An 8,091-nucleotide genomic window follows, 5' to 3' on the forward strand; every position below is an offset into this window, starting at 1 on the left:
TCTTGGGGTTCATATTTATTTAAGTTACATTTTTCATTTAGTCAAAGGCATCTGTATTATCTAGAGAGGTAGAGTGATCAACTGATAATACAGAGAATTTGTCAATGTTAGATTATTTGACTTGCGAAATCGTTTTTTTGAAAACGAAAATGGAAGGGCTAGGACAAGAGAAATGTAGAGTTTATAACAAAACAACAAAATTTGAAAGCAAATATTGGTAGGATATTTTTCCCTGGAAAATAAAATAAAATTACCTGACCTGAGAAACATGAAAAAAAAAATGAGACTATTAGGTAGATGTAGAAGGACCCGACGGAAATTGTGTCAGGCAATTCACAAAGTTACAAATGAACATGGTACATCTTGGTAGAATGCCAATCTTACTTGAACCTCTAAGGTATTATATTAAATAAGTTGACTGCCAAAAAATACTCACCTTTGGCCAGGTGCGGTGGCTCACGCTTGTAATCCCAGCACTTTGGGAGGCCGAGGCAGGCGGATCACGAAGTCAGGAGATCAAGACCATCCTGGCTAACACAGTGAAACCCCGTTTGTACTAAAAATACAAGAAATCAGCTGGGCGTGGTGGTGGGCACCTGTAGTCCCAGCTATTCGGGAGGCTGAGGCAGGAGGAAGGCGTGAACCCGGGAGGCGGAGCTTGCAGTGAGCCGAGATCTCGCTGCTGCACTCCAGCCTGGGCAACAGAGCGAGACTCCGTCTCAAAAAAAATAAAAAAAAAAACTCACCTTTTATCAGTATATTTGAAAGAATACCTCATGGATGTGATGCAAAATTCAAAGATGTTTTTAATGTAAAACAAAAATATAAAAGATTTCTTAATAATTGTTGCTCTGATTCATGTTACTACCATGTAATTACTATCTGAATTTATAACATATTAATATTAACCTCATTTAACTTGAGACGCTTGGTATACTCTGAAAATGTGCTGACTTAGATACCTTCAAAACCGTCCTACTAGTAAGAAACTTAAAATGGTAAATACACATAACATTCTTTTAAATTCAGATGTTATCTCACAATATAGTCAGTAAAATCCTCATGATTGAAAATTGTTTTAAAAATCTATCCCTTTAATCAAGGATTAACTACAATAGGAATTTTCCTCCTATCTTAAATATATAGAATACTAAAAAGCATATAAAACAAGTGTTTTTAGAATGGTCAACATGTGGGCAGGCGCGGTGGCTCATGCCTGTAATCCCAGCACTTTGGGAGGCCGAGGCGGGTGGATCACGAGGTCAGGAGATCGAGATCATCCTGACTAACATGGTGAAAACCCGTCTCTACCAAAAATAAAATAAAAAAAATAGCCGGGCGCGGTGGCGGGCACCTGTAGTCCCAGCTACTCGGGAGGCGGAGGCAGGAGAATGGCGTGAACCCGGGAGGCGGAGCTTGCAGTAAGCCGAGATCTCGCCGCTGCACTCCAGCCTGGGCGACAGAGCCAGACTCCATCTCAAAAAAAAAAAAAAAAAAGAAAAAAGAAAAAAAAAAAGAATGATGGTCCACACATAAGCGAGGACGGTGATCTCTGAAAAGTGAAACTACCCATAGGCAATGGCCAGAGGACTTGATACCCAAGCAGTGCTTTAGTCTCTCTGAATGAAGAGAGGGATCATATTTTGATAAATCGTATTTTGCTAGAATATGCTGTCCTGTGCGTGAAATAAGGGCTTGAAATCCCCAATATCCAGGAAAGAACCACCAGTAAACAGCCGGTGAAATTATTCCCAGAGTTCCTATGCCTGGGAAGTCAATACGCCTCATAATACACAGGGCACTAAGGAAAGACCTCTAAAGGGTCATGCCCTATCATTGGTGACAGATTAGCATAAAGGTAAAGAGTATTATAGACACACTTAAGCAAGCTTAAAAGATATCTCTAAAAGATAAAACTAATCTGCAGTAATTTATGTACAATTATGTAAAACAAAGTACAATACTCTTTGAATTGTAGCAGTCAAAACATAATTCCGTGATTTACAGCATCCAAACAAATATTAGGTATGTGAAGCAGGAAAATGTGAAGAGAAAACAGAAAAAAAGTAAATTAATAGAAATCATAGAGAAAATGAATAATCAGATGCAAACTTTAAAATACCTATCATAAATATTATTACTATGCTCAATGACATAAAAGAAAACTTGAACATGAGAAAGATATATAAAAGCATGAATGAAATTTCTATATATTAAATATAAAATATTTGAGATTTAAAAAATGAACGGAGTTTGGTTATTACAAAAAATATGATATTGCAGAATAAAATGTCAGTGAGCCTGAAGACATACCAACAGACATTTTTCAAAATGAAAAAGCAAGACTGAGAATAATTTTTTTAAAAAAAGGAATAGACCTACAGTGACCTGTGGAATACATGCATACTGTTGAAATTCTACAATGAAGATGGGGAAAAAAAGAAAAAGAAATTTTAATGATGACTATAACTTTTTAAAATATGATGTAAATTATAAAAATCCCAGATGTAAGAAGGTAAAAAGTCAGTTTAAGTAGAATAAACATAAAATAAGCCACAAGAGAGAATAAACATAAAATAAAGCACACCAAGTGCATCAAATTGCTGAAAATAATTGATACAGAAAACCTATTAAAACAGCCAGAAAATAATAATAAAAACAAACACAGATAGAGGAGGAATGGCAAGAATTAAAATACCCAGAATTCTGTATCCTGTAAAAGTATTTTTAAAAAGTGAACATAAAGATGTTTTGGAGATCGGAGAGACTTTTTTGTCATTTGACTAGTACTATAAGGAAGTTTGCGAAAGTTCTTCTAGAAAAAGAAAATAATAAATGAAGGCCAGACACAATGGCTCATTCCTGTAATCCCAACACTTTGGGAGGCCGAGGTGGGCAGATCACTTCAGTCCAGGAGTTCAAAACCAACTGGGCAGCATGGCAAAACTCAGTCTCTACAAAAATACCAAGAAATTAGTCAAGCATGGTAGCCTGTGCTTGTAGTCTCAGCTATTCAGGAGGCTTAGCTGGAGCATCGCCTGAGCCTGGAAGGTCAAGGCTACAGTGAACCGTGATTGTCCCACTGCACTCCAACCTGGGTGACAGACTGAGACCCTGTCTCACAAAAAATAAAAATAAAAAACAAAAAACAACAATTTCCTTGATGTAAATTGTCTAAACCAGGACTTCTCAATATGAAAATTATTTGAGTCACAAATATAATTTTAAATTTTCTATTACCTGCATTAGGAAAAAAAAGATTATTTGATGTCACTATTATATTCTAAACAAATATTTTAAAGATTTCAAAATATAATCAAAATAAAAATTATTAATAACATGTATTACGTTTTTTATAAATTATTGAAAGCTGGAGTATATTTTATACTTATAGCACCTATCTAAGATACCAATGTAGGCTAGCAACACTTTAAAAAGCTCAACAGCCACATGTGGCTAGTGGCTATCATGTGGAATAGTACAGTTTTAAACACACCAATCCAAAAGCAGACATAGTCATATTAATTTTTTTTAAAGACAAAACTGTGAGCTATTTACAAAAAGTGATTAAAAATATAGAATTTTAGATAGAATAAAACTGATAAATGGAGAAGAATATAGCAGGCAAATACCAACTCAAGAATCCTGAAATGAATTTATTAATATCAGAGAAACTAGACTTCAGAACAAGAGATATTACCAGTGGGGCACTTCATAATGATAAAGTGCTTATTCATAAACAATATCCAATGAAATAATTTATCTAATTATCTAATAACAAAGCCTCGAATAGATGATAAAGCAAAACCAATAAATAATTCTGAAGCTACTGTGCTTCTACAAGACATTTAAGGTTATACATATTGCATACATATATATGAGAGATAAAAGGATTATTTAAAAAATATTATTTTAAAATCTTAATGTATTAATATAAATATATAATTAATATGGCAGAAATATTTATTTTACATGCAATGACACCATTTACCTGAAATATTACATAGTCTATGCACTGAAAATAATGTGTATTTATACTTTATGACTTTCATAAATGCACACTTTTAGGTATTTTCAGTTTACATAACTTCTTTTGTCCTGCACATAAAGACATTGTAGTAAAATATGCTCTTTGCTTTTCCACGCTTCAGTTTGTCTTATTTGTAGTTTCCTTTTTCATTATCTATTTCATACATAATAGAACAATTACTGATACACATGGATTTTAAATAAAAAAACCCACATAGCATCAAGTTATTCATTATATTTCAATTTTCTGCTTGGAGGATGTTTCTACCAATATATTATTTTGATAGGTATAGATGAAAAATGAGAGAAAGTATAATCTAAGCACATATTATCATGAAGTGCAAATAGCAGTTGATGCTATAAAAATAAATTAGGTCCTTGGGGATTTTTATTTATAAAACTTATTTTATAAATAATAAATAATAAAAATAATACGAGAAATGATAAAGAAATAAAAAACTGAAAATTAAAGATTTATTGAAGATGCTGGAGTTGTGATTCTTAGAACTTAGTCAAGTCAATGAATACAGATAAGACCACAAGCATGGCAACTGATATATCCATATGCGGGAATTGACCACCTTTCCTCATGTAAGATGATGAAGCATGATCCATTCTGACAGTGGCATTAGAAGCTTTCTCAAACAGCTTCTCAGTTACAGATATATCAGTTAGACTACAGTCTTGCATCTATAACAAATTAAAAAACCAACACTTGATAACTTACAAGTAAAGTACAGCATGATAGATGGGTGCAGGTCTACTTTCTTCATTTTCTTCTTAGATTATAAGAATATTTATAAACTATAATTCACAGTTTATTTTAAATTTATCAACATCTTTACTCATTTATATTGTATAAAAGTGAAGTAACAATTTTGCTGGCATTCCTCATTACATTAACTTTTTAAATCTTTAATAAGATTGTTATAACTATAAATGTATTTTGAACATTATGATAAAAATATATTTTAAAAATTACAACTATGCACCATTGAAATACTTAATATCTGACTTGAAAACCTCAAATAGCTAGTATCTTTTAATGAAAAGTGGGGATAAATCAGTTGATAGAAATTATATCAGAAGACAGGAATATTCTGAGCTAAACCATAGGACTGGTGCTGTAATAAATTATCTTACTTAAGTCTCATAATAAACTCTTGAAGAATAGATCAATGTTCCTTTACATGTGAGGTAACTGATACTGAATGAGTTAAGCTAACTTGCACAAAATCACACCCCTTTTTTGTAAGAAGAATTCTCATTTATTTTAACTCTGCATGCCATCCTCACTAAGATTAATGATTAATCTTAAATATAGTTGATAGTTGACTTCATATCCTGAAACATTTCAATTGTCTCTAATGAGATAGTTTCTTTGTTGATAGTGTGCCTAGAACAGGGCCCATGTTCAGTTGTGTGAATGGTGCCTCTAGAGTTGCCAGTGTCCAATTTGTGATGCCTTAGGCAGAGGTCTTGGCCCTTTGGCCCCTAGCAGCTATGTGTTTAGGTGTTTCAGTCATGCCTAGTCCAAAAACAAAACAAAACAATAAACTCATAAAGAACCAGGTGTGTTGAATGACAGCTATCAATATTTACGTGGAATAGCTGAAATTCATTAAATAAAATATGACATAAAATAATCAATAGTGCATAGCTTTCAATGCTACATTTGAAGATATTATTTATAGAGCGTGATATCATTATTTGAAGAAAATTACCTCTTACAGGTTCATTTTAAAAAGGTAACCTAAGATTGGATTTTACAGCATAGGTGTAAGATAAGTTGACTATCTTCTTTTAATTCCACAAGTCCAATTCATTCCAAATAATAGGTTCCACTGATGGAAACTCATTTTCTTATTTCATACATGTGAAATGTAATAACACCTGACACAAAGTTCTGGTATACATAAATCAATATTTTCAACCGTAAATGTCAGTTTTTACAGGTTTTGCTACTTTTGATTTAAGTGTTATCATGGTTCAAAGTACAGGTTTATTCTTTAGAGGAGCAGGTTATTAGCTGCAAAATAATCAGCCAGTCATGAGTCAGTGAATAACTGTCCTTTTAGGTAGCTGTATGTTAAATGGAGACCTATGCAACATCCCCATTAAAAGTGCTTATTTACTAGGGACATAAAGTCATTAAAGAGAACTAACAATGAATTCAAATTGAGAGAGCAAATGAGCAAAATACTGTATATGGGCCTAGAATGTTAATGTTATGATAATGCTATGCTATGTTAAGAACAGTTAATCTTGCATTTCCAAGGGTACAAAGCATAATATATGCTTTCCTTGAGTGCTAATTATGAGACATTTTAATGGTTTTAATTCTCCTCTATATCTTTACAATAAGACTATTACATAAAAATAAAGGTAGCAACAATTTTAAAATGGAGTCAGCAGTTACTTAACTCATCATCTTAGTGAGCAAATTATCCTGGCCAGGGAATCTCATTGAAATGTTAGAACATTTGATTAGACCATATGGAGACTATTCTATAATAAAGCAAGTTGATAGGTGCTCTGAAGAGGAACATTCCTATTTTAATTTCCATTGCATCTAACCACATAGTTATTACACATTTGCCTGATTTCTGACAGGTGTTTGCTCATAGTTATAAACACTGTCCTTCAGAAAAAACATGACATTAGGCAGGAAAGTGGTAAACTTCACCGCTATTCTTATCTGCATTTAGAAAAGTCCAATTTATGATGAACAATCATCCTGATTTTGCTCAGGACTAAAGGGACTCGGAACATACAGTATTAAAATAAATGACATCTTTGGCAAACTGGGATGAGCTGGTTATCCCAGTACCCCTTTTGCTTATTTGTATTCACTTGCACCAGACAAATAATGAAAGCATGAGCGAGGCCACCTGTATTAGTCTGTTCTCACGCTGCGATAAAGAACTAACTACTTGAGACTGGGTAATTTATGAAGAAAAGAGGTTTGGTTAACTCACAGTTCTGCAGGCTCTGCAGGAAAAATGGCTGGGAGGCCTCAGGAAAGTTACAATCATGGTGTAAGGCAAAGGGGAAGCCAGCACATCTTACCATGACAGAGCAGGAGAGAGAGAGTGAGGGTGGAAGTGCTACACATTTTTAAACAACCAGATCTTGTGAAAACTCATCATGAGAACAGCAAGGGGGAAATCGCCCCCATGATCCAGTCACCTCCCACCGGGCCCCTCCTTCAAGAGGTGGGGATTAAATTTGACATGAGATTTGGGTGGGGACATACAGCTGATCCATATTACCACCTTCCTGTTCTTGTAGAGACTGTCATTGTCATTAATAAAACAGACACACAAATGGTAAACTGATAGTCTCTATTGATATTCTCTCTTCTCTACACTGCCCTGGGACTCTAGCTATTGAAGCTTTACTGTATTGCATGATTAAGACAGAACTGTGTTGTTTCTCTACCCCATTCGATATCTATTCCCCACTTGGATGATAAATTCAGTAATGCCTCTGAATCTTTTTAAGCAAGTTTCTATTTGTATAAAAAGAATGACCACAATGGGAACCATACTAATACGGAGAGCCCTTTAAACCAGAGGCCAAAATATGCCACTAATAGAGAATTATTTGGGTAAGAAAACTTGTTACTTTAGCACGTGATTAACTTCAGAGATTAGAATAAGTAATTAACTGTAGGACATATTCCTGTGATTGCATATTCCTGCTTCATAACTTATTTGCAATAACTTAAGATAAATATAAAGAAGACTCTCAGAACAGGTTCTGGAGCTAGACTGGGTGAATTAAATTTTGACTATGGCCCTGTTCTGCTATTTGATCTTGAACTAGCCATTGACTTTTCTGTGTCTTAGTTTTCTCATCAGTAAAACAGCAATAATAAAAGTACATATTTCACAGATACTGAAGACAATTAAGTGAATTAATATTTGTAGACTACTGAGTAAAATGCTACATATGTACAATTATTTTTAAGGTTGCCTTTGAGCCATTAGATGATTTATCAGTGCATCAACAGTGGTCAAATAGAGAAGCAGTGGAGAGCATGGTCTGTGGTGTCCAGCC

This window comes from Pan paniscus, chromosome 3 (genome assembly GCF_029289425.2).
Source record: "Pan paniscus chromosome 3, NHGRI_mPanPan1-v2.0_pri, whole genome shotgun sequence".
Lineage (NCBI taxonomy): Eukaryota > Metazoa > Chordata > Mammalia > Primates > Hominidae > Pan > Pan paniscus.